The sequence below is a fragment of the Bufo gargarizans genome, chromosome 1, assembly GCF_014858855.1.
Source record: "Bufo gargarizans isolate SCDJY-AF-19 chromosome 1, ASM1485885v1, whole genome shotgun sequence".
Lineage (NCBI taxonomy): Eukaryota > Metazoa > Chordata > Amphibia > Anura > Bufonidae > Bufo > Bufo gargarizans.
In genome coordinates this window covers 534,598,608-534,610,648 of record NC_058080.1, presented here as the reverse complement: position 1 = coordinate 534,610,648, position 12,041 = coordinate 534,598,608, and the positions used below count along the sequence as shown (strand labels likewise).

General features: G+C 49.3%; 1 protein-coding gene across 1 annotated transcript in view; it reads right to left on the bottom strand.

Moving 5' to 3' along the window:
- LOC122934119 overlaps nt 1-12,041 on the bottom strand; it is a 37,092-nt gene that overhangs the window by 17,355 nt on the left and 7,696 nt on the right. The gene's annotated exons all lie outside the window — the stretch shown is intronic.

Sequence of the window (12,041 nt, the reverse complement as noted above, 5' to 3'; positions counted from 1 at the left end):
ATGGCCAGTAGCATTGTGTCCCTTGTTAGCATATCTAAGGCAGTTGAACAACATCCTCTTGACCAAGAGATGGGGGGAGATATTTGGGTGGTCACAGGGTGGAGTCTATGTTGGGGGGCTGGGACACAGCAAGATATAGGGGAAAGTTGGGAGTGAGGCAGGGCTCTCTCTTCCTGCCACCGACTGGAACAACAGCACTTCAGGAGCAAGCTAAGTGATATGTGTGCGTATGTGGGTATGTATATAAGTACAATATCCCAGTAGACTTTATATGTGTACATATAGATATTTGTAGTCGGCAATTGCATTACCAATAGATTATATATGCTGTTGATGCAGGAGTCTCTATATGTACATGTACTAATGGTCCGGTACTGGATGTGAGTTGGTAGATCCAGTAGACGGTATATTGGTGGACTCTGGATATACTTCATATACATACACATTGTAACGGACCGTTTCAGCAGACAAGGGGTTAAAATCCGTTTAGGCGATATGCCCCTTTCCGAGAGACAGGCACAGCTACTGCAGAACACCAACCTCCCGAACTGGATACAAAATAGCACTCCAAACTGGAACCTCGCAAATAGCTGTCAGCAGGCGAACAGGAAAAGCATTCAGTCGGCTTACACTCCTGGCAATCAGTCTCCAACAGCATACAGGGAATCCCCCCAATAACGAGACAAGGCTCCGTCTTGAGGGTCAGCAGTGATCTGACTGTACTTCAAGTACAGCCCCTTTTATTGACAAAAAAACATACATAGCACTGCCCACAGGGGTTTGAAACCAATCAGTAATTCACAACACACACAATGTAAACACAGCAACCAATCATTCCCGCCCCCTAGAGGACCAGAAGGGAGACTGCGACACAGGACAGATACAACATATCCCCACAATGCATCATGGTTTCCTCCTCTCTGCCTGGGAGACGACCGAAGACAATCCAATTATCTCTCAGGACAAAGGGGAGATCACCAATACACATGTGGAGACAACAGGCCAGACATCACCATTTAAACACACAATGGGACAATAGAAACACACCCACACAAAATCCTCCCCTCTGCCGATGATGACCATTGAACACAATAACGAATATAATTATCAAAGGCAGAGAAATACAGTTTTATAAAACATATCACAGGAACCCCAAAACATGCAATAACCCCATAACCAATATATCCTCGGAACCGGGGGATCTGGGTGAACCACATGTCCAAAATTCACCCACATCCGTTCAGTAGTTTGGAAGATACAGTTACACTGAAAATATACAAGTTATACAGAAAATAGTCAGTAATAAATGTGTCCCCTGTTTGGTAGTTTCAAACTACTGAATGATGTCTCTGTGCACCAAATACAGGCAAGATAGCACCGTGTGGAAAAGTCAGACCAGTGTCTGTGAGCTAAAATGGCCGCTATCTATTGTTCTCACCATGTGCTCCATCCAAGCAAGTAAGGTAAATGATGCAATCCAGGGACAGAGGGCTCCGTCCCAAGTGCCTTAAGACCCAATAACTTAAGGGACCATAATCCCAGGGCAGGAGGCTGGCAAACAGCCCCCTCCAAAACACCGTGGCGAGGTTGGTTTCGCCACACATCTCCCCCCCCCAGGGAAGACTAACCAGATACCTGACCTCACGCCGGTCGGTACCTGAGTTAGTCTGGCAGCCCACCCACAACCAAATACTGGACCTGTTGACTTTAGTAGCCTGTCTCTGTCCAGTGAATCCACCAAGATTATATTGGTAGCTGGTACTCCCGGTCTCTGTGTTGCTCCCTGGCTTGGAGTGAAGGTTGCTTTGTGGGCAGGGATCAGCGGGATTCTGCCCTGGTGCCAGCGCTACCACGGAAGAAGCCTGGTTGGAGCCTGGTTGTTGGAGGGAGAAACCGACTGTCTCCCCTTTGGCTAAACAGCCCTGTTTCTGGGGGACAGGACCGACTGTCCCTACCCCCTGTGCTGTGAGTGCAGAGACCACGGTCCCATCTGCACAGTTGTGGGGCTTACTGTCTCCCCCTGGTGCGTTAAGCTGCCGCTGGGAAGAGGGGGTAACGTGCTCCTCTCCCATACATACTTCCAGCCGCTGGGGAGGGTGACCGACCGCCTCCGCTCCCAATACAGTGTCCTGCTGCTGGGGAAAGGAGACTGGGCTCTCTATTCCCTGTAGGACACTCTGCCGCTGGGGGACAGGACCGACTGTCTCTGCCCCCTGTAACTCCGTCTGCCGCTGGGGAATGGAGACTCGGCTCCCAATTCCCAAAAAATCATGCTGCTGCTGGGGGGCAGGAACAACTACCTCTGCCCCCTGTAACTCAGCCTGCCGCTGGGGAGGGAGGCCGTTGCTCTCCTCTCCCTGCCCTTCACACTGCCTTCCCGGCATATCACTCTGCTGCTGGGGGGCAGGAACAACTACCTCTGCCCCCTGTAACTCAGCCTGCCGCTGGGGAGGGAGGCCGTTGCTCTCCTCTCCCTGCATTTCACACTGCCTTCCCGGCATATCACTCTGCTGCTGGGGGGCAGGAACAACTACCTCAGCCCCCTGTAACTCAGCCTGCCGCTGGGGAGGGAGGCCGCTGCTCTCCTCTCCCTGCACTTCACACTGCCGCTGGGGAATGGAGACTGGGCTCCCACTGTCCCGCAACCGTAACTTCCGATGGAGGTCCACCCAACGTGGCAGCTGACCGTCACCTTCTGCCCGGTATAGTAGGGTCGTCGACACTAGATTCCTCACGAACTTCACGTATTTCTCAGCTGGATTGGGTCCGAAGAAGTTCAGCCGCAACCACATCATACGGTCAAATTCCTCCACAGAGTATCTGTACTCCACTGCTGGTTCCATCCTGGTGCTTTTAGGGTCACTGTACTGAGACATGCGTTGCCCTTAAATTGTAGAATTCACAGAAATGGTGTCTCCTGTAGCTGTCCTTCTGGCTGTAGGAACGATCCCACTGCTGCCACCAATGTAACGGACCGTTTCAGCAGACAAGGGGTTAAGATCCGTTTAGGCGATATGCCCCTTTCCGAGAGACAGGCACAGCTACTGCAGAACACCAACCTCCCGAACTGGATACAAAATAGCACTCCAAACTGGAACCTCGCAAATAGCTGTCAGCAGGCGAACAGGAAAAGCATTCAGTCAGCTTACACTCCTGGCAATCAGTCTCCAACAGCATACAGGGAATCCCCCCAATAACGAGACAAGGCTCCGTCTTGAGGGTCAGCAGTGATCTGACTGTACTTCAAGTACAGCCCCTTTTATTGACAAAAAAACATACATAGCACTGCCCACAGGGGTTTGAAACCAATCAGTAATTCACAACACACACAATGTAAACACAGCAACCAATCGTTCCCGCCCCCTAGAGGACCAGAAGGGAGACTGCGACACAGGACAGATACAACATATCCCCACAATGCATCATGGTTTCCTCCTCTCTGCCTGGGAGACGACCGAAGACAATCCAATTATCTCTCAGGACAAAGGGGAGATCACCAATACACATGTGGAGACAACAGGTCAGACATCACCATTTAAACACACAATGGGACAATAGAAACACACCCACACAAAATCCTCCCCTCTGCCGGTGATGACCATTGAACACAATAACGAATATAATTATCAAAGGCAGAGAAATACAGTTTTATAAAACATATCACAGGAACCCCAAAACATGCAATAACCCCATAACCAATATATCCTCGGAACCGGGGGATCTGGGTGAACCACATGTCCAAAATTCACCCACATCCGTTCAGTAGTTTGGAAGATACAGTTACACTGAAAATATACAAGTTATACAGAAAATAGTCAGTAATAAATGTGTCCCCTGTTTGGTAGTTTCAAACTACTGAATGATGTCTCTGTGCACCAAATACAGGCAAGATAGCCCCGTGTGGGAAAGTCAGACCAGTGTCTGTGAGCTAAAATGGCCGCTATCTATTGTTCTCACCATGTGCTTCATCCAAGCAAGTAAGGCAGAGGATGCAATCCAGGGACAGAGGGCTCCGTCCCAAGTGCCTTAAGACCCAATAACTTAAGGGACCATAATCCCAGGGCAGGAGGCTGGCAAACAGCCCCCTCCAAAACACCGTGGCGAGGTTGGTTTCGCCACACACATTATTAGCCACATTTGCTTAGCATCCAGGTTGCGCAGGAACGGAGGTGGCTGTGTGTGGGGGTGTCCTCTATGTATTGTGCTATCTGTATCTCTATGTATAATGTCCATTGCTTTGTCATCTTTGGTATCAGTAAACTATTTTTATATATAAGTATCTGCGAGGGTTGTGTGTTGCTCTTGGGGTATATGAAGGACTGGAAGAGGTGTAATTATACACAGGATATTCGGGTTGTATGGGAAACAAGTGCAGCTTGCTAGGAATAGAATAGAAGGGATGGAAAACGGAGATATACATAAATCTCCATTTTCCAAGAAGCAAAAATCCCCTCTTCAATCGTCCTCTGGATTTCGCCCTTTGTCAGGCTATATTGGTTGGTGGCTTGGGCAGGCTGGGTTTGGGTGACTTGTTGCAGGGTGCTTTGTTTTTCTGGGGCTTCTTGGTGTAGCAAGGCTTTGTGATGGTAGGAGTCGGGACTGCTGCTATGAAGATGGGCTCTGAATGATAGCGCCCTCTTCTGGACAGCAAAGTAGAGTGGGAATCTGCCCAGTTCTGCTCGACAGGCGCTGTTTAAGGTGCCCCTGTGGACCTGGAGAAAGTGTTTGCAGAGTTCTAGGTGGAATAGTTCTGTTGGCCCAGAGTCCCACTTTGCCCGGTCTGGGTATATGTCTGGGCCCCAGACTTCGCTGCCATACAGGAGGATTGGGGCGATGATGGTGTCAAGGATTTTAAGCCAGACGGTCACTGGTGCTTTAAGGCGATACAGGCGCTGTGACGAAACCAACCTCGCCACTGGGTTTTGGAGGGGGCTGTATAAACGCCTCTTGCCTCAGGTTTATGGCCCATACTAACTTTTAAACCCCTGAACCTATTCCAGGGAATTTTGGATAGGTTTGTCCCCAAGTTATACTGTTTAAATTGATGTAAGTTATATGTATGGACAATGTAACCTCACAAAGTTGGAACAATTTATAATAAGTGTAACTTGTCAGCTTGGGAGGAATATGCTGGGTGTGGTTCTATTATCCCATTGTGCCATTGTCCCATTGTGTGTTTAAATGGTGATGTCTGTCCTGTTGTCTCCACATGTGTATTGGCGATCTCCCTATGTCCTGAGAGATAATTGGATTGCCCTCGGTTGTCTCCGGGACAGAGAGGAGGAAACCATGATGCATTGTGGGGATGTGTTGTATCTGTTCTGTGTCGCAGTCTCCCTTCTGGTCCTCTAGGGGGCGTGAACGATTGGTTGCTGTACTTGCATTGTGTGTGTTGCAAGATATTGATTGGTTGGATTTCAAAACCCTGTGGGCAGTACTATGTTTGTTTTTTATGAATAAAAGAGGCTGTACTTGAAGTACAGTCAGACCACTGCTTGACCCTCAACACGGAGCCTTGTCTCGTTATTGGGGGGATTCCCTGTATGCTGTTAGAGACTGATTGCCAGGAGTGTAAGCTGATTGTATGCTTTTCCTGTTCGTCTGCTAGCAGCTATTCGCGAGGTTCCAGTTTGGAGTGCTATTTTGTATCCAGTTCGGGAGTTTGGTGTTCTGCAGTAGCTGTGCCTGTCTCTCAGAAAGGGGCATATCACCTAAACGGATTTTAACCCCTTGTCTGCTGAAACGGTCCGTTACAGGCGCCTTCTGATGGCATAGAAGGTTTTGCTCGCCTTGTCTTTTAGTGTTTCCATGGCTCTCTTAAAACTCTTTGATTGGCTGATTTCTAGGCCCAGGTAGGTGTAGCTGTCAATTTATGAAAGTGGACAGTTGTTTAGCAGGAAGGGAGGACGCCCGGCTGCTTTCCAGTTTCTTTTCTGGAACACCATGATGTTGGTTTTCTTTGGATTGATGGGCAGTGCCCACGTGTTACTGAACGTCTCCAGGATTTTAAGGCTATCTTGGAGACCTTTCTCAGTTGGCGATAGTAGCAGAAGATCATCTAAATAAAGTAGAAATTTCACCTCTGTGTCATGGAGGGTGAGACCAGGTGCTGTGGAGGGCTCCAGAGCCGCCGCCATCTCATTGATGTAGATGTTAAACAGCGTTGGAGTGAGGCTGCAGCCCTGTCTGACTCCTCGGCTCTGCTGGAAATTAGCCGTTCTCCTCCCATTTACCTTCACGCTGCATCTGTTCTCAGAGTAGGAACTTCTGATAACATCATATGTTTTTCCTCCTATTCCGCTTTCAAGAAGTTTCAGGAATAGGCCTGGATGCCACACTGAGTCAAAGACCTTCTTAAAGTCCACAAATCAGGCATAGATCTTTCCATGCTTTGTATTGTGGACATTGCTCTTGATGAGGCTCTGCAGGGTGTAGATGTGGTCCATGGTGTGGTGGTTTGGTATGAAGCCTGCTTGACTTCTGCTGAGGATGTTGAGCTGGATGAGGAAGCTGAGGATCCTCTTATTCAGGATACTACTGAGGAGTTTTACCAGGTTGCTGCTGACACATATCCCTCTATAGTTGGCTGGGTCATACCTGTCTCCACCCTTGTGTATGGGGGTGATGATGCCCTGGTTCCAGCTCTGGGGGAAGTAGCCGACACTCAGCACAACATTGTAGAGTTTTACTAATGCAGCCTGGATACCTGGCGGGCTGTATTTGATCATTTCTGGAAGAATCCCATCTGGGCCGCTGGCTTTTTTACCCTTTATCATTGAGATCCTCTCTGTTATCTCCTGCAGCGTGATCGGTGTGTCTAGAGGGTTTGGGAAATCTTAGATTTTTTTCCTCCATATCCTTTAGCTTTTTCGTGATTTCATTTTGTTCTGGGCTTTGGTCCTCCTTTGAGATGGCTTTGTACAGATCCTTGAAGTACTGGAGCCAGATGTTGCCGTTTTGGATGTGGAGGTTGGTGTTCTTGCTGGTTTTGTCCATGTGTTTCCATAGTTCCCAGAAGCAGTTGTCCTGGAGAGCGTCTTGGAGTTGGAGGAGCTTGGTTGAGATGTTGCCTTGCTTTTTCTTTCTGAGGGTATTTTTGTATTGCCTTTGTATGTTGTTGTAGGCTTCCCTCAGACTGGGGTTGCTCGGATCTTGGTGTTTCCTATTTGAGGCCATTCTTAGCGCCTTCCTTATATCTTTACACTCCCGGTCAAACCAGCTATTGGGTTGTTGCTTTTTTGGCCTTTAGTTGCATCTTTTGAGGTCAGACATTTGATCTTTTGAGGTCAGACATATCTATTATCTATCTATCTATCTATCTATCTATCGATCTATCGATCTATCTATCTCATCTATCTATTATCTATTATGTATCTATCTCATCTATCTATTATCTATTATGTATGTATGTATTTATCTATCTATCTATCTATTATCAAATCAAATCTAATCAGCTTTATTGGCAGGACTAAATACATTTTAGCATTGCCAAAGCAAGTGGGAAATAATTGGGTAGGGTTGGGGGATAGGGACACGTCCAGGGTGGGGGTATAGGAGTCCATGGTATATCAGGCTCCTCTCAGTCTATGGCAGGCAGTAATATATTGTGCTGCTGTGGCCGCTGTGTTCTCCTTCCCCCAGCGGTATGGAGAGTCTCTCTTCCTCCCCCATGGAGGTGAAGTCTGGGCAGAGATCAGACAGTCTCCTGAAGTCAGTCTCCCTCACTGCTGAGTATTTGGGGCACCGCAGCAGGAAATTAGCCTCATCCTCCCCGGTCTCCTGGTCGCACTGCTGGCACAGTCTGCTCTTCCCGGGCATATACCTCTGTCGGTGACGCCCGATTCAATGAGCAGGCTATGGGCGCTCAGTCTGTAGCGGCTCAGGATCTGTCATATCTATTTATCTCCTATCTATTATCTATCTATCTCATATCTATCTATTATCTATCTATTATCTATCTATCTATTATCTATCTCATATCTATCTATTATCTATCTATTATCTATCTATCTATTATCTATCTCATATCTATCTATTATCTATCTATCTATCTATCTATCGAGGAGGAGGAGCGAGGAGGGGCGAGCGAGGGAGAGCGAGCGAGCGCGAGCGAGCGAGCGGCGGCGAGCGAGCGAGGAGCGAGCGAGCGAGCGAGCGAGCGAGCGAGCGAGCGAGCGAGCGCAGAGCGAGCGAGAGAGCGAGGAGGAGCGAGCGAGCGAGCGAGCGAGGAGCGAGCGAGCGAGCGAGCGAGCGAGCGAGGAGCGAGCGAGCGGGGCGACGAGGGAGGAGCGAGCGAGCGAGCGAGAGAGGAGCGAGCGCAGCGAGCGAGCAGCGAGCGAGAGCGCGAGCGAGCGAGCGAGGAGCGAGCGAGAGCGAGGAGAGCAGGGGCGAGCGAGGAGGAGCGAGCGAGCGAGCGTCGAGGAGCGGAGCGAGCGAGCGATGCGAGCGAGGAGAGGAGCGAGCGAGCGAGAGAGGAGAGAGCGATCGAGCGATGAGGATCTAGCGAGCGGGCGAGGAGCGAGCGAGGATCGAGCGAGGATCGAGCGATCGATAGAGCTAGCTATCTATCTAGTATCTATCTATATCTATCTATCTATCTATCTATCTATCTATCTATCTATCTATCGTATCTATCGATCTATCTATCTATTATATCTATCTATCTATTATCTATCTATTATCTATCTATTATCTATCTATCTATCTATCTATCCATCCATCTGTCTTTCTCCTGTGGTGAACATTACTGTTGGAGTACCTATCAGTATGGAGTATACGTGGTATCCAGCCCCCCCCCGGTTACACATGCCATAACTATTTGAGGTATGTATTATTGAAAGGTCACGACGTCACTGAGTCTCGTTCCCTGGGGGGAGGCACGGGTGACACGTTATTTGGGGTGAGGCGCTGGTCCGTGTTCCCCCGTGGCTGCCGGGTCACAGTCTATGCTCCTGGATTACATTTGTGCTGCTGCCTTTTCCTTCTCCTGCAGATTCACGTCTATTATTCTACAGACGATCAATCATTCCTCTCATCATCTGCTGGGAATTATGTGACAATGTGACTCTTGTGGCCCGAGTGTCACTGTGAGTCTGAAGCCACCACTCAATGTGCAGTTCTTACTGACTGTGGGTATCAGGGGGGCAGCTAAAGGCTCATGGGCCCCGGAGCAAGAGTTCCGCTCGGGCCCCCCTTCCCTCAGTGCTGTGTGATCTCCCCAAAGTCCCACCAAAAGAAATAATTATCTTCAAGAGTGCATAGGGTTAATAGTGCCTCCAATATTAATAAGTAGAGATGGCCTTGCGGTTCGCACGGCGGTCGTTTAGCAGCGAACTTTGCTTGTTCGACGAACGGTCGAACATATGGCGATGTCCGCCGGCGCCATATTCTTTTACATTGTGCAGAACTTTGACCCATGACACATCCATCAGGTGGTACAGGACAGCCAATTGAGACGTTTCCGCACATGGACACACCCCCTACCTTATAAAGAGACCCGATCTGGCCGCCATTTTACATTCAGTGTTTGCCAGTGTAGGGAGAGGCGCATTTGTATTGTGCAGCATTTGTTTGCGGTTTTGCTGCGTTCCCGCAGCTACAGAGAGTGACAAACGCCATTGGAACAACGCACTCCCGTGGCCTAAAATAAAGAATGTCTAGGCTCCAGCAGGACACTGTCACGGCTGTTTGAGGGTAACAAGAGCAAACACAGTGAAAAGAGCTACTGACCGGACCCAAACTAGGGAAGATAAGGGGTGACCCCTGTCAGACCCTCAAAGCTCTCCCTAAGCTGCTAAAGCACATGCCTGGATCCAAATGGTGGAAGGAGGCATGCCCGCGTACCTCAGACTGATGGCCACTGTAACCCCTACAATAGTGGAAGGGGCACGGCCACCGGTGCCCTACTCAGTATATGGAGGGAACCGTGGCCACCTCAGATCCAGTCAGAAAATAATCAGGTAAACAACAATATCTGCACACTTAGCTGAAGGAGATGCAGCCGCAGAGAAGACGGATCCAAGGACAGCTGGCAATATCCGGAGTGCTTGCTGCAGCAGAAACCAGGTCCAGTGAACTGATAGCTTACAAGTGAAGTTACTCAAGCCAGAGCTACAACTGAAATGAGAAATATAATCCACGCCCTGCAACAGGAGGAGGGGTGATTTAAAGGCAGGAAAATCAACTGCAGGAGAAACAGCTGAGAGTAAAGACCTCATCACAGGGGCGGAGAAACAGAACAGTGAGAACACCTCCAAGCTCTAAGTGACATCATCGCAGGGGTGGAGACACAGAGCTGTGAGAACTTCTCAAAGCTCTGGTAGTGACAGTACCCCCCCCCTCTACGGGTGGACTCCGGACACCCAGGACTCACCTTCCCAGGATGAGCCCTATGAAATGCCCTGATGAGGCGAGTGGCTTTAATGTCCGACACCGGAACCCACATCCTCTCCTCAGGACCATAACCCTTCCAATGAACGAGGTACTGAAGAGAACCGCGGACAATGCGAGAGTCCACAATTCTGGAAACCTCAAACTCCAGATTGCCATCAACCAAAATCGGAGGAGGAGGCAAAGAGGAGGGTACCGGGGGCTGGACATATGGTTTTAAGAGAGATCTGTGAAATACATTATGTATCTTCCAAACCCGTGGAAGATCAAGACGGAAGGCAACCGGATTGATGACTGACAAAATTTTATAAGGCCCAATAAACTTGGGACCCAATTTCCAGGAGGGAACCTTCAGTTTAATATTTTTAGTAGACAACCACACCAGATCACCCACATTCAGGTCCGGACCAGGCACACGTCTCTTATCAGCCACACGCTTATACTTCTCACTCATCTTTCTAAGATTACTCTGAATCTTTTGCCAAATGGTAGACAAAGACGAGGAAAATCTCTCCTCCTCAGGTAAACCCGAAAGAGCCCCTCCCGAGAATGTCCCAAACTGCGGATGGAAGCCATATGCACCAAAGAATGGTGACTTATCAGAAGATTCCTGACGACGGTTGTTTAAAGCAAACTCAGCAAGAGGGAGAAAAGAACACCAATCCTCCTGGTTCTCTGCCACAAAACAGCGCAAATATGTCTCCAGATTCTGATTGAGGCGTTCAGTCTGACCATTCGACTGCGGGTGAAAAGCAGAAGAGAAGGACAGCCGAACCCCCAGGCGAGAACAGAAAGCCTTCCAGAACCTGGACACAAACTGCGAGCCTCTATCGGAAACAATATCAGAGGGAATGCCATGCAATTTAACAATATGGTCGATAAAAGCTTGCGCCAACGTTTTAGCATTGGGTAAACCAGGGAAAGGAACGAAATGAGCCATCTTGCTAAAACGGTCCACGACCACCAGGATCACCGACTTCCCCGAGGAACGAGGAAGATCCGTGATAAAGTCCATGGACAGGTGTGTCCAAGGACGGGAAGGTATGGGTAACGGGAGAAGGGAACCTGAAGGTCGTGAACGAGGGACCTTAGCGCGAGCGCACGTCTCACAAGCAGCCACAAAACCCTCCACCGACTTACGAAGAGCCGGCCACCAAAATCTCCGAGCAATGAGATCAACCGTGGCTCTACTCCCGGGGTGACCAGCAAGAACCGTATCATGATGCTCCTTAAAGAGTTTGTGACGTAGCTCAGGAGGCACAAACAACTTCCCGGAAGGACAACGGGCAGGTGCCTCAGTCTGGGCAGCCTGGACCTCGGCCTCCAAATCGGAATAAAGAGCAGAAACAACTACCCCCTCCGCCAAAATGGGACCCGGGTCCTCGGAGTTTCCTCCTCCCGGAAAACAGCGAGAGAGAGCATCAGCCTTCACATTTTTGATCCCAGGGCGGAATGTAACGACAAAATTGAATCTGGAGAAGAACAGAGACCATCTGGCCTGTCTCGGATTCATACGCCTGGCCGACTCCAAGTATGCCAGATTCTTATGGTCGGTAAAAACGGTGACAGGGTGCCTGGCCCCCTCCAACCAATGACGCCATTCCTCGAAAGCCAACTTGATGGCCAACAACTCCCTATCTCCCACATCATAG